This window comes from Chiloscyllium punctatum, chromosome 12, assembly GCF_047496795.1.
Source record: "Chiloscyllium punctatum isolate Juve2018m chromosome 12, sChiPun1.3, whole genome shotgun sequence".
Taxonomy (NCBI): domain Eukaryota; kingdom Metazoa; phylum Chordata; class Chondrichthyes; order Orectolobiformes; family Hemiscylliidae; genus Chiloscyllium; species Chiloscyllium punctatum.
Genome location: NC_092750.1, coordinates 8,542,669 through 8,558,745, shown reverse-complemented (window position 1 = coordinate 8,558,745; position 16,077 = coordinate 8,542,669).

The window sequence follows — 16,077 nt, the reverse complement described above, 5'->3', positions numbered from 1 at the left end:
ATGGCCTCCTCCTGTTCCTATCTTCTGTGTTTTTCTGCTTCATCTCTGTCTTCAACAGGGGACCACTCATTTTCAAACTGCGTCCCTCCAATATAGTCTCCTGTGAGGGGAAACTTCCTGATAATTAGATTAGATTCCCTACAGTGTGGAAACAGGCCCTTCGGCCCAAACAGTCCACACTGACCCTCTGAAGAGTAACCCACCCAGACCGATTTCACTCTGACTAATGCACCTAGCACTATGGGCAATTTAAGATAGCCAATTCACGTGACCTGCACATCTTTGGACTGTGAGAGGAAACCAGAGCACCCAGAGGAAACCCACACAGACACGGGGAGAATGTGAAAACTCCACACAGAAAGTCGCCCGAGGCTGGAATTGAACCTGGGGACCCTGTGCTGTGAGGCAGAAGCACTAACTACTGAACCACTGTGCCGCCCTTCTCAGGCTGTTAAGAGTCCTCAGGATTTTATATGTTTTAATAAGGTCAGCTCTCATCTTTCTTGGGAGAAATTTTAAGGGGCAAGGGAGGGGGCAGTGGAGTGGTTTAGGGAGAGAATGGAAGAGCTCTGAACCCTAGCAACTGAACATGGGGTGAGGAACATCAGGGATGTCCAACATGGAAAATCGGAGGATGGGTGAAATGTGAGGGAGGGTGGACAGACAGTAACCAGGGTCAAGAAACAGTTTCGATTTCAGTGGCACGCTCCAAGGAAGTAGAGCATTCTGGGATATCAATCACGGCCATGGAACCACATCAAAGGCTTCGTACTGGTTACAAAATCTCTTTGAAGCAACGCCAAGCCTCTGATGCCATGCTTCAGCGTTGGAATTGGCACCGAAGAGTGGAAGGAATGCCAGGTACATGCAGCTCCCTTCAAATAGCACTGACAGGCACATCACTAATTCTGACTTAAGCCTTCAGAAGATCAAAGGACATGGGTGGAGTTGAAAACGCTCTGGGGAGGTGGGGGGAGCAGGCAGTGGTGGTCTGTGGTGTCTGGTTAGTATTGATAGAATCCACACATGCTGCCAAACCCCAATACAGCTGGCAGCCAGCAGTCACTTGTATCAAAACCTTACTGAGCCTGGGACCCCAGAGAGCAGAAGCCACATCCAAGGGGGAAACCAGCCAAACTGTGTGTATTGGTTAGGCCACACTTAGAGTTTGGATTCCATTCTGGTCGCCACAATGCAAAGAGGTTGTGGAGGCTTTGGAGAGGGTGCAGAAGAGGTTTACCAGGATGCTGCCTGGATTAGAGGGAATGAACTGTAAGGAGGGGCTGGAAAAACTCAGGTTGTTTTCTCTGGAGCAGCGGAGGCTGAGGGGAGACTTGATAGAAGTCTGTAAAATGATGAGAGGCATAGATAGGTTTGACAGTCAGAATCTTTTCCTCAGAATTGAAATGTCTAAAAGTAGGGGGCAAGTGTTTAAGGTGAGAGGGGTAAAGGTCGAAGAGGATGTGAGGGGCAGGTTTTTACACAAAGAGTGGTAGGAATCTGGAACGCTTTGCCAGGGATGGTGGTGAAGACAGATACGATACAGGTGTTTAAGGGGCTTTTAGATAAGCACATGGATAAGAAAGGAATGGAGGGATATAGGCCATCGGCACGCCGAAGGGATTAGTTTAATTTGGCGTCATATTCGACACATCATGGGCCAAAGGGCCTGTTTCTGTGCTGTACTGTTCTATGTTCTATGATCGATGCAAGTGACCCACAAGAGACATTGATGTCCTGTAGGGAGCTGTTGTAGGGAGAGCCCACAAGAAGAACATTAGGATAATTGTGAGTAGATATTCACCCATTTTTTTCAGGTGCTGACAGAATCCTGACCTGATGATCGGCCTGTTGAACTATGTCATAATTGCACAATACCATATGACCATAGGAGCGGAAGTAAGGCCATTCGGCCCATCGAGTCCACTCCGCCATTCAATCATGGTTGATGGGCATTTCAACTCCACTTACCCACATTCTCCCCGTAGCCCTTAATTCCTTGTGACATCAAGAATTTATCAATTTCTGCCTTGAAGACATTTAGCGTCCCAGCCTCCACTGCACTCTGCGGCAATGAATTCCACAGGCCCACCACTCTCTGGCTGAAGAAATGTCTCCGCATTTCTGTTCTGAATTTACCCCCTCTAATTCTAAGGCTGTGTTCACGGATCCTAGTCTCCTCACCTAACGGAAACAATTTCCTAGCGTCCACCGTCTCCAAGCCATATATTATCTTGTAAGTTTCTATTAGATCTCCCCTTAATCTTCTAAACTCCAATGAATACAGTCCCAGGATCCTCAGCCATTCCTCATATGTTAGACCTACCATTCCAGGGGTCATCCGTCTGAATCTCAAGCATGGGCAAGAAGGGCCGAATGGCCACTTGTTGCACTGTAGGTTTTCTGTGATTCTCCTATTTCAAGAATGAGTTACGATGAAGAGCAATGTCCTCGGCCCAACCATCTTCAGCTGCTTCATCAATGACCTTCCCTCCATCATAAGGTCAGAAGTGGGGATGTTCGCTGATGATTGCACAATGTTCAGCACCATTCATGAGTCCTCAGATACTGAAGCATTATGTTGAAATCTCACAAAATGACAACATTCGGTCTGATGCAATAACATTTGCCCCACATAAGTGCCAGACAATGAAGGTCTCCAACAAGAGAGAATTTAACCACGCCCCTTGATATTCAATTCATTACCATCGCTGAATCCCTCCATCAATATTCTTGAGATTAACCTCTGCCAGATACTGACTGAACTGCACTGAACATTTAAATGCAATGTCTAGAAAAGCAGGTCAGTGGTCGGGAACTTTTCCCCTGACTCTGCATAGCCTGTCCACCATCTACAAGTCAGGAGTGTGATGGAATATTCCCACTCGCCTGGATGGGTGCAGCTCCAACAACACTCAAGAAGCTCAACAGCATCCAGGACAAAGCAACCCGCTTGATTGGCACCACAACCACTCCATCCACCACCGATGCTCAGTAGCAGCAGTGTGTGCCATTTCAAGATGCATTGCAGAAATTCACCAAAGATCCTCAGACACCTCCTTCCAAACCCACAACCACTTCCCATCGAGAAGGACAGGGACAGCGGATACATGGGAACACCACCCCCCTGCAAGTTCCCCTCCAAACCGCCCACCATCCTGATTGGTAAATCTATTGCTGTACCTTCTCTGTGGCTGGTAAAATCCTAGAATTCCCATCCCCATGGCTTTGTAATTCAGAATCATGGAAATCTACAGCACAGAAAAATACTCTCCAAAAGCAACTACCTAAGTATTCTAATCCTATTTTCCAGCACGTGACCTTGGCATCACAAATGCACATCTAAATATTTCTTGAATGCAATGCGGGTTTCTACCCCCTCCATCCTGATGGGTAGCGAGTTCCAGATTCCCACTGCCCTCTGGGTTCATTCCTGATGAAGGGCTTATGCCGATTCTCCTGCTCCTCAGATGCTGCCTGACCAGCTGTGCTTTTCCAGCACCAGACTCTTTGCCCTCTGGGGTCGGTCTACCTACAGCACGTGGACTGCAGCGGTTCAAATAGGCAGATAGCCACCACAGTCTCCAGGGCAATTAGGATCGGTAATAAATGATTAGATTACTTACTTACAGTGTGGAAACAGACCCTTTGGCCCAACAAGTCCACACCAACCCTCCAAAGAACAACCCACCCAGACCCATTCCCTTACATTTACTCATTCACCTAATTTAGCATAGCCAATTCACCTGACCTGTACATTTGCTTTTTGGACTGTGGGAGGAAACTGGAGCACCTGGAGCAAACCCACACAGAATGTGCAAACTCCACACAGACAGTTGCCTGAGGTAGGAATTGAACCCAGGTCTCTGGCACTATGAGGTAGCAGTGCTAACCACTGTGCCACCGTGCAGCCCAAATGCTGGCCTTGCTTGTGACATCCGCATCCCAGTAATAAATTTTTAAAAAATTTACGGCTTGAGGCAGCAACTGAGAGAAGACGTCACTGAGTTATCCAAGATTATTATTTGTACAGAGAAAGAAAATCTCATTTGGAGATCCTTGAAGGTTTTATGTTTGCCTGTCACCAACGTGCTCATGTGTATTTACACATGGGATATCATATTATTTCCTCGTCTTTCTCAAAGTCGCTTAATAGAAATGGCTTTGAACTGCAACTATGATTGAGTTAAATAATGCTACACATAGTGTTGGAGGAAGTCAGAACAGACAGCAACACCATTATTACTGCATTATTCTGGTGCAGACCGTTACTTAGCAATGTAATCACTCCATTTAGGGTGAAGAAAGATAATCCTCCACTTAACAAATGGTCTACCAGCAAAGCAGTCATATAAATAGGGCAATGATTAGACTGCAGTTTCCAGTGACCTCCCGACCTCCTTGTGATCGAACTCTGCAATTCCCTGGTCCCTATAATTGAGCATCAGACTGCACAAAGCAGCAAGGAAATGGGCATCCTGTCAGTAGCTGGGTATTGGGCCCACCAGTAGCATCCAGTTTATTAATTACATTCTCTTTGCCTTCATTCATTATTTATTTTCTTCCTCTTAGAGCGGAGAAGGTTAATGCGAGATTTAATTGAAGTGCTCGCAATACCAGAGATTTTTGATGGAATAAGAAGGAAGAGAGGGGAAGGGGCAAGGATGGTTTGAATGATATGAACCCACACACAGACACAGACAGACAGGCACAGACAGGGAGGCGTTGATCTAATGGTATTGTCACTATGCTATTAATCCAGAGACCAAGGTAATGCGACTGTATGGAGTTTACACATTCTTCCCGTGTCTGTGTGGGTTTCCTCCGGGTGTTCCCGTTTCCTCCCACAATCCAAAGATGTGCAGGTTGGGTGAAATGGTCATGCTAAATTGCCCGCAGTGTTAGGTGCATTAGTCAAGGGCGAATGGGTCCGGGTGGGTTACTCTTTGGAGGATCAGTGTGGACTGGTTGAGCCAGAGGGTCTGTTTCCACACTGTAGGGAATCTAACTTAATCTAATCTCAAAACAACAATCTGGAATTAACAATCTAATGAAGACCATGTCAATTGTTGTCCCTCAGAAGGGTCAGTGGACCTGAAATGGAACAGTACAGCACAGAAACAGGCCGTTCAGCCCTTGATATTGTGCAGAACATGACATCAAATGAAACTAATCCTTTCTGCCTGTCCTTGGTCCATTTTCCTATATTCCTTGCGTATTCATGTGCTTGTCCAAATGTCCCTTAAGCACTTTGATTGTATGTCCCTCCACCAATGCATTCCAGAATCCTGCCACTCTCTGTGTAAAAAAACTTGCCCCTCACATCTCTTTTGAACTTCTCCCTCTCCCTTTAATTGCATGCCTTCTAGCATTAGACATTTCAACTCTGGGAAAAGAGATTCTGACCATCAACCCAACCAAACTATCTCATCATTTTATAACTTGGAGGTGCCGGTGTTGGACTAGGGGGTACAAAGTTAAAAATCACACAACACCAAGTTATAGTCCAACAGGTTGGACTAAAACCTGGTGTTGTTGATTTTTGACATAATTTTATAGACTTATATCAAGTTTCCCCTGATCAGGTCCTGGGAAATATTGCTCAACAATGAGTGCAGGTTCACAGTTCCTTGGAAATGGAGTCACAGGTCAATAGGATAGTGAAGAAGAGATTTGGTATGTTTTCCTTTATTGGTAACTGCATTGAGTACAGGAGTTGGGTGGTCATGTTGCGGCTGTTCAGGACATTGGTGAAGCCACTTTTGGAATATTGAATGCAATTCTGGTTTCCCTTCTATAGGAAGGATGTTGTGAAAGTTGAAAAGGTTCAGAAAAGATTTACAAGGATGTTGCCAGGGTTGGAGGGTTGGAGCTATAGGGAGAGGCTGAACAGGGTGGGGCTGTTTTCCCTGGAGCGTCGGAGGCTGAGGGGTGACATTACAGAAGTTTATAAAATCATGAGGGACATGGGTAGGATAAATAGACAAGGTCTTTTCCCTGGGGTGGGAGATATCAAAACTAGAGGGTATAGGTTTAATGTGCATGTGAAAGATTTCAAAGAGACATTAGGGGTAAATTCTTCATGCAGAGGGTGGTGCATGTATGGAATGAGCTGGCAGAGGAAGTAGTGGACATTGGTACAATTACAACATTTAAAAGGCATCTGCATGAGTATATGAATAGGAAGGGTTGAGAGGGATATGGGTCAAATGCTGGCAAATGGCATTAGAATAATTTAGGATATCTAGTCGGCATGGATGAGTTGGACCGAATGGTCTGTTTCCATGCTGCACAGCTCTGTGACTCAGCCTCTGCCACTCCAGAGAAAACAACCCGAGATTTTCCAGCCTCTCCTTACAGCCATACCCTCTAATCCAGGCAGCATCCTGGTAGACCTCTTCTGCACCCTCTCCAAAACCTCCACATCCTTCCTGTAATGTGGTGAGCAGAATTGAACGCAGTATTCTATGAGTGACCTAACCAAAGTCTTATGAAGCTGCAACATGATATTCTGACTCTTGTACTCAATTCCACGACCAATAAAGGCAAACATGTCTTACACTGAATAAACAATGTTAACTCTGATTTCAATTCAGAATGGACTCATGGTCATCATTAGACACATAATTCCAGAATTTGTTTGGCTCGAAGGTTCACTGGGCCTGAAACTTTAACACTGATTTCCCTCCACAGATGCTGCCAACCTGCTGAGCTTTTCCAGCAATATCTCTTTTTGTTTCTTATTTATAGCACCCGCAATTCTTTCAGTTTTCGTTTTGTCAATTGCTGGGGAAAGCCCACCTGGTTCACTAATGTCCTTTAGGGAAGGAAATCTGCCATCCTTACCTGGTCTGACCTGTATGTGAATCCAGACCCACAGCAGTGTGGCTGACCCTGTGTCTTCTGGGGTACTTTGGGATGGGCAATAAATGCTGGTATAGCCAATGACACCCACATCCAAGAATGAATAAAGAAAAAACATACACATACATGTGTGTACACGCACATACATGGGATACATGCACACTAACACCAACACAGAAGTATGCAATTATGCAGACATCCAAATGTACACAGACACACATGCACATTTTAGAGAAATTCACACACACACACACACGTACTCGGACATCAACACAGTGACACAAACACACACACGTACACACACAGACACACACATACACATACACGTACACACACACAGACACACACAAACATACACACAGACACACACAAACAGACACACACACACACAGACACACACACACACAGACACATACACACACACACACTCAGTTACTATTCCAGAAGTGTGGTCCCTCCCACACAAGGTCACAGTCCTTGGGAGATCCGGTAAGATTTGGCATTGTTGTGGGTCATGAATTCAATGAGTAGGGATACAGTGGGAGATAGACATTGGGAGAAATTGAGTCGAGGACACAAACTAGGGTCAGGAATCCATTTAGACAACATGGCTATGAGGAAAGGTTAGGAAGCATCTGAGGAGCTTTCCCTGCAACACATTCTCGACTCTGATTTCCAGCATCTGCAGTCCTCACTTTCCCCTATAAGGAAAGGTTAGACAGACTAGGATTGCTTTCACTGGAAAGACAGCAGATAAGAGGAGCCCCGATAGATGTCTACACAATTACGAGAGGCATAGATAGGTGGATAGGCAGAGGCTTCTTCCCAGAGTTGAAGTTTCAATTACAAGGGGGACACAGGTTCAAGGTGAGAGGGGGAAGGTTTAAGGGAGATGTGCGAGGGGTGTTTTTCACACAGAGAGTGGTAGGAGCCTGGAACACACTGCCAGACGAGGGGTGGAAGCAGGGACATTGATGACATTGAAGAGGCAGCTGGATGGAATACAGGATAGGCACCTGGGTGAGTGGGGGGTCAAGTAGTAGCAGTAGTGGGCAAGATACATAAGTGTGAGGGTCACAATTGAGGCAACATCCTCATGAGAACTCATGTGAGGCGATTGAATCTTTTGTGGAACTGCATCCAGGTCCTCATGTCTTGAAGAGCTGACCTTGACTGTGCTGGTATCTGCTCCTCAGACCAGGTGAGTGGCAATTGTCAAGGAGCTGGTTTAGTGAGGAGGTGCAGATATGATGGGCCGAATAGTCTCATTCTGTGCTGTAACAATTCCATGCTTCTATGTACTAAACTATTTCTTCTTGTGGGAGATGAGGAGTACAAACGAGGGGGAAGTAAACTTCATGTGTAAACAGGAAGTATGCTCTGTACAGCAGGGTGGTGGGTGTTGCAAATTCTGGAGCTCCCTGTAACATTGCTGAGCTCAGGAAAAACTGAGACTGACAGATTTTTACTCTATGAAGACATTATATGAAAGGATAAGGAACAAGCTAAATACAGTAAAATCAACTGACCCACAGAGCAGTCAAAATCTAACAGGGGATAAATAGGCTTCTGATCCCAATGCTAGGCCTCATTGTGGTAGTGCACTGGGAGTCAAAGCCCCTTATTCCCAACATTATCACAAAAGTAAACATTTTTATAAAAGTACACAAAATCTACAATTTTTCCGACTTTTCGACCAGGCTGTTAGAAAGTGTCGGCCAGGTTTCTGTGATGAACAAAAAGCACTATTTTTTGCAGTTAGTTAGACTCTCGTTACAGGTAAAAAATTATAAGCCATAGGCTTTTAATTCCACTCATTAAACCTCTAATGCTATTACAAACTTTCCATTGCACACATATACATGCACACATAAGGACAGGTTAAAAACAAATCACAGGAATTTTGGGTGGAGGAACAGACTAGGAAAGCAGTTCAATAGTTTCTGTTGATGGGATTGGTTGAGATGATTCTTGTGCTTATCTGAACACTGATTCTTAATCGTTCTTTTCCACTGGTGGCTCAGTGGTTAGCACGGCTGCCTCACAGCACCAGGGACCTGGGTTTGAGTTGAGCCTCAGGCACCTGTCTGTGTGGAGTTTGCACATTCTCCCCATGTCTGTGTGAGTTCCCTCCCACAGTCCAAAGATGTGCAGGTTAGGGTGGATTAGCCATGCTCAATTGTTCGTAGTGTCCAGGGATGTGTAGGATAGGATGGATTGGTCATGCTAAATTGCCCCATAGTGTCCAGAGATGCGCAAGCTGGGTGGGTTAGTGACGGGAATTACGAGGATGGGATGGGATATTTTTTGGAGGGTCTGTATGGACTGAAATGTCCTGCTTCCATACTGTAGGAATTCTAAGGTACTTTCACTGGTAGTGTGGGTGCCTCAAGGCCCTGACTTATCAATTAAAAGTCACAGTCTACAGCTATAGCTGAAGGAGCAATAAATTCACTTTCTTCAGGCTTAAAGAGGCATTCACTAAAAAGAATAGAGAGACAGAGTTCCTGAGTTGCTGGAAGTCTGAAGGGTCTCTGTGTCTGGTTCCCAGCCCCAAGCTACTTCCAGTTTGAGAACCAATCACATCGTTGTTGTTAGGCAGAAGACCTTTTTCAGCAGTAACTGGTCACTAGTCCATAGACCAATCAGCTATTTGTTGCTGGCTGGAAATCCATTTTTACACGCCCCACAGGCTGCAGATTATCTGCAAACTACACTTCATGCACTGCTGGAACCAGCAGCTACAAAGTAATGTTTCCAATAGATGCAGCAACACTTGGCTTTGAGGCAGTTCTTATCTCAACTCAGTTTACAATTAAAAATACAGAAAGATAACAAAGTTATGACCTTTGCGTAGCACTCCTCAACTTCAAATCAATTGTCCAAATCCTTTAACTGCTCTAGGCTATTTTGAGGCTGTGCAAACATAAGACTTTTCTTTTTACTCTTTGCTGCAAAGTAACCTTTGATAGTTTATACAGTCTGCAGTCTGTATTAAGACAGTTAATGTTAAGCCACCCAGATCTTTGCTGATGGCTGGCTTCAAATAACGAAACAACTAATTAACCAGAAAATTATTAACATTTCAGAGATCATCAGTCTCATGAATAATATATGACATTCTCATAATTACAGCTCCAGAATAGCTCTGGGCTAGTTACAGCTCGGAACACTGTTGTACACTGAAGCTGTAACGTTTAACTGTATGTGTTTGGTAAATTGAAAGCATTTACTATCTGCCCTCCAGAATTAATGTGTCCTGCGTGTTTCTTTCTCACCATTGTCGCTGTGCTGAGATGCGTGACAGGAAGAATCTGCATTTATGTAGTGCCGTGCGTGACTTTAGGACGTCCTAGTGCATTTTGCGAACAGCAAAGTGCCTTTTTTTTATTCTTGAGGAGCAGACACTGCTCCATTTCCCGAAATACAGAAGTCAATTGACACACAGCGAGCTTTCCACAAGCAGCAGTGAGATACTGGGAGAGACAGGGGAGGACAGTAATGTAATTTTAATGATACTGGACTAATAAACAGTAAATGAAGTGGATCTACAATATTGGCCACCTTACTTGAAGAGGGACGTAGTTACAACAGAGGAAGTTCAGAGGAAGTTTGCTCGATTGATTCCAGAGATGAAGAGTTTTGTCTTATTGGTTAAGCAGTTTAGACCTATACTCTTTGGAGTTTAGAAGAATGAAAGGAGATCTAATTGCGGTCTGTCAGTTGCTAAAGGGGATTGACACAGTAGACATAGAGAGGATGCTTTCTCATATGAGGCAGTGTAGGATCATAGTTTCAGGATGAGGGGTAGCAGATTTAAAACAGAGACGAAGAGAAATAGCGAGTTTTGAGAAGATTTGTAGCTCAGGTTGAGGTTCTGGATGTAGGTTTGCCCACTGAGCTGGAAGGTTCATTTCCAGACATTTCGGCCTCTTACTAGGTAACATCTTCAGTGGGCCTCCGGGCTAAGGACTATTGATAATTCCTGCTTTTTAATTCATGTGGTGACATCATTTCCTGTGGTGATGCCATTTCCTGCTCTTTTTCTCAGAGAGTGGTACATGGGGTTTCTAGAAGCATGGCATTCCAACTGGAACTCTATCAACAAACACATCGAGTTAGACCCCATCTACCACCCCCTGAGAAAAAGAACAGGAAATGTCATCACCACAGGAAATGATGTCACCACCAGAAATGACATCACCAACCCAAAGAAAGCCAAACATATAAATAAAAAGCAGGAATTATCATCAGTGCTTTGCACAGAGACCCACTGAAGATGTTATCTAATAGGGTGATGAAACGTCTGGAAATGAACCTTCCAGCTCAGCGAGCAAACCTACATCCATGAAGATAAGTTTTTTCTCTCAAGTAAATCTGTGGAATTCACTTTCCCAAAGTGTGTTGGATGTGGGGGCATTCAGTAATTACCAAGAGAAGCTAGACAGATTTTTAATCAGTAATGCGATGAAGAGTTGTGAGAGCAGGCAGACAAGTGGAGTTGAGGCTGAGATGAGCTCAGCCATGACCATATCAAATGACAGAGCAGGCTCAAGGGGCTGAATGGCCTCCTCCTACTTCTAGCCCTCTTATGAATTCCAGGTGTGTTTCAAACATAGGTTAACACCAATCAGTGGAGGTAGAATAGTACAGTTAATTGGAAGTAATTTCATAGAATAGAATCGCTACAGTGTGGAAACAGGCCATTTGGCCCAACAAGTCCACACCAACCCCCTGAAGAGTAACCCACCCAGAACCATTCCCCTACCCTATATTTCTCCAGGCTAATGCACCAACTTACACATCCCTGCACACTATGGACAATTTAGCATGGCCAATTCACCCTGACCTGCACATCTTTAGACGATGGGAGGAAACTGGAGCACCCAGAGAAAACCCCCACAGACATGGGCGAATATGCAAATTCCACACAGACTGTTGCCCAAGGCTGGAATCGAACCCAGGTCCCTGGCGCTGTGAGGCAGCAGTGCTAACCGCTGAGCCACCATGCTGCCCCTGTGCTGAACTTGGCTGAAGATTACAGCGAGTGGCATGAAGGAGGTCAGAGAGATGGAGAAATAAAGAAAATGAGGGAGGGCTTAGGGCTTGGCAGCAGAAAGCATGGCCAGAGTGAAAACCAGGAGAGATAAAGATTGGTGGAGCACCGAGATCTCTGAGGGCTGCAGGAGGTGGCAGAGAGAGGGAGGGGAACTGTGTGTCAATTCAAGAGGTAAAACAGCTCCCCTTCTCAATCATCCCCCCCTCCCCAGCTTCCAGTGTCTGTGCAAACATTGCTTCAAATAAAAATGAGATTATAGCGAACAATTATTTGCATCCTTCAGTATTGCATTCCCCCGGTAAATCACAAGGCTTGTGTTATTCATGATACTTATTAACGATTTCAAAAAGAGTATTGTGTGCAGAGTCTATGGATTTGCTGATTAGACTAAACTTGAGCAGGGAGATTTACAGCAATGTAGTAAGCCAGTTTCATAAATAGCAAGTGATGTTCGATATTGATAAACCTGAGAGAATACAGCAAAGCACTGAGTACATTAAACTCGAATCCATCATGCAAGCCACAGGGGAATGGCCAAGGAGTGTCACAGCAATTTCACAGCCTGAGAAACCATCATGTTCGGTGGAACTGCTGAACGAGGATGAGGGCTAGGGACAAGGCATTAACCCATTTGACAAGTGGCCTCCCTGTCTAACATAATCCCTTGGTATAAGCAGCTTTGTCAGACACAGAAACTGTGAAAAGGGATTAATGGGTGATCCATTGAGGTTTAGAGGATCATTCAGGGAGATAGAGAGCAGTGATTTGCTTTGGATTAGGGGGAGGGATGGGGGGGAGTGCGGAGGAGGAGAGGGTGGGGGGTGGGGGAGGGAGGGGGAAAGAGATGGTTCTGTGTGGATTTCTAGGCAAACTCCCGAACAAAGGCCGCACGTCCTTAAACTGAGAGTCAAGCCGTTCAGAAGTGACATCAGGAAGCACTTCCTCACATGAAAGACAGTGAAAGTCTGGAACTCTGTCCTGAAAGAATGTCAAGGTCAGGGATTAACGGACAATCAGAGGACCAAGGAGCGCAGAATGTTTTTATGTGAAACTAATGTATCATTGGATGGAATTAATAATAAAGATCTCACCTGATGAAGGAGCAGCACTCCAAAGGCATGTAGTTTTAAATAAACCTGTTGGACTCTAACCTGGTGTCAAGTGATTTCTCACTGCAATAGAGTTAAGGCACAAGAGGGCCACTATCTGATTGAAGAGCCTATTTCCTTATTCAATTGTTCACAGGGCATCAGTGTTCAAGACTCCCTCTAGGTATGGCAGCCACTCAGACTTTGTGCTCTGCCTTTAGACCTCACAGGTCTCTGCAATCAAAGAAAGAATTCGAGGGCCTGTTGTGGGTGTCATTGGCTGGTGATTGTAACGATGTTAGCCAGATGGACCTCGTAGAATATGACTTCCCTGATTGGACCAGATTAACGGCGCCAATCAGGGAGCCCTGGCTGACAGATAAGACAGGAGTGTTGGAGATTGAGTGGAGAGGGGGAGGGGGAAGCTGATCGAAGTATATAAAATGATGAGGGGCATGGATAGGGTGGACAATCAGAGTCTTCCTCCCATGGTGGAAATGTCAAATAGTCAGGGCCATATGTTGAAGGTTAGAGGGGGAAAATTTAAAGGAAATGTGCAAGGCACCTTTTTTATGCAGAGGCCGGTAGGTGCCTGGAAGGCGCTACTAGGGAAGGCAATAGAAGCAGACATGATAGCAACGTTTATAGGATATTTAAACAGACACATGAAAAGGCAGGGAATAGAGGTATACAGACGATGTGCAGGCAGATGGAATTAGTTTAGAGTGTCACCATGGTCGGCACTGATATAATGGGCCGAAGGGCCTGTTCTTGTGCTGTACTAGTCTACATTCTATCCATAGAAGTCTTTGGGAAGGTGGTGGTGAGTTGCTTCCTTGAACCGCGGCAGACTATGTGCTCATGGTTATAACATTCACACCACATAAATGCCAGGCAATGACCATCTCCAATAAGAGACAGTCTAACCTCTGCCCCCTGGCGTTAATGGCATTACCATCACTGAATTCCTTCACTATCAACATCCTGAGGGCTATCATTGAGCAGAAACTCAGCTGGTCTCAGCTCATAAACACAGTGACGACAAGAGCAGGTCAGAGGCTAAGAATCCTGCAGCAAGTAACTCACCTCCTGAGTCCCCAAAACCCGTCCATCATCTCTACGACACACGCCAGAGGCTTCATGGAATACTCTCCACTTGCCTGGTCGAGTGCAGCTCCAACAACACTCAAGAAGCTTAACGCCATCTTGGACAAATTAGCTTGCTTGATTGTCACCGCATTCACAACCATCCACTCCCTCCACCACTGACACTCAGTAGCAGCAGTGTGTACTATCTACAAGATGTGCTGCAGAAATTCACTAAAGACTGCACCTTCCAAACCCACAATTGCTTCCATCTAGAAGGGCAAGGGCAGCTGATGCATGGGAACACCACCCCCTGCAAGTTCCCCTCCAAGCCACTCACCATCCTGACTTGAAAATATATCGCTGTTCCTTCACTGTCGCTGGGTCAAAACCCTGGAATTCCTTCTGTAATAACATTGTGGGTCAATCCATTGTAGAAGGACTGCAGCGGTTCAAGAAGGCAGCTCACCATCACCTTCTCAAGGGGCAACTAGGGACGGGCAATAAATGCTGGGCCCAGCCAGCGACACCCATGTCACATGAGAGTATTAAAAAAAAGACCCACAATGCTATTAGGCAGGGGGTTCCAGGATTTTGCCCCAGCCACACTGAAGGAATGGACAATATCTTTCTGAGTCAGAATGGTGTTGCTGATGATGCTGAAAATCCAGGGAAATTTAGTTCAATGATTTTAGGGTCTGAGCAGCTTCTTCCATGCCATTATCCCAACCACCGCACACCAGGCCTTGTCATCACACGGACTACTACCACAAACGGCCCACTGTAGGCCGCTCTATTGGTCCTCATTAGCAGCTACTCATTCTCCCAGACTGACCTTTACCCAGTCCTTTATCTGACCAACTGGTTTTCTCCCTTTCTGGATTCCATCTTCACTCGTTTACTCCTTCCCCATCCCCCCCACCCCATATATTCATAATATATTGTATGGTTCACTAATGCCCTTTCGGGAAGGAAACTGTCATCTTCACCTGGTCTGACCTACATGTGACTCCAGACCCACAGCAATGTGACTGACTCTTAACTGCCCTCTGGGCAATTAGGGATGGGCAATAAATGCTGACCTGGCCAGCACTGCCCTCATCCCATGAATCAACAAAATATATACCAATCTTTTCCTGGCTACAATCAGTTCTGCAGAAGGGTCACTGGACCCGAAACTTTAACTCTGCTTTCTCTCTCTCCATGGACCTGCTGAGTTTCTCTGGCAATTTCTGATTTTATTTTGGAAAATCCAGGCCTCTTTGTTTTTTTGGCACAGAGGGTGAAGATGGCAGGGTAACAGGGGTGGGTATGGTCCTTTAGGGTACGGAACTGCATCCGCCTCAGAGCAGCACCGTGTGCCAGCAGCCTGTGGGACAAACAGGATCGTGTGTGCTTCAAGAAAATGCCCATATGCAAAAGTCAAAAGGGAAGATTCCTTGTGGGTTAAAGAGGGGTTACAATCAGTCAGGGGGCTTGAGGGAGAGGCAGCCCGTTTTTCTGAGAATTTTTATTTCTATTCACATGTAGGACATGGGCGTCACTGGTTGGGCCAGCATTTACTGCCTGTCATAGAGTCAGATAGCATGGAAATGACCCCCTTTGGTCCAACTACTCCATACCGACTGCATCAGCCCTAATTAAACTAGTCCCATCTGCCTGCTCCTGGCCTGTATCTCTCTAAACGTTTCTTATTCATGTACTTATCCAAATGTCTTTTAAATGCTGTAGCTGTACCCGCATCCACCACTTTCCCTGGAAGTTCATTCTCACTCTGTGTAAATGAAGTTGCCCCTCATGTCTTTTTAACATCTGTCTCCTTTCACCTTAAAAAATGTGCCCCCATGGTCTTAAAATCCCCCACCCCAGGGAAAAGACACCTGCCATTCACCTTATCTGTGTCCCTCATGATTTGATAAAGCTCTATAAGGTCACCAACCTCCTACACTCCAGTGAAAGAAAATCCCAGCCTATCCAGCC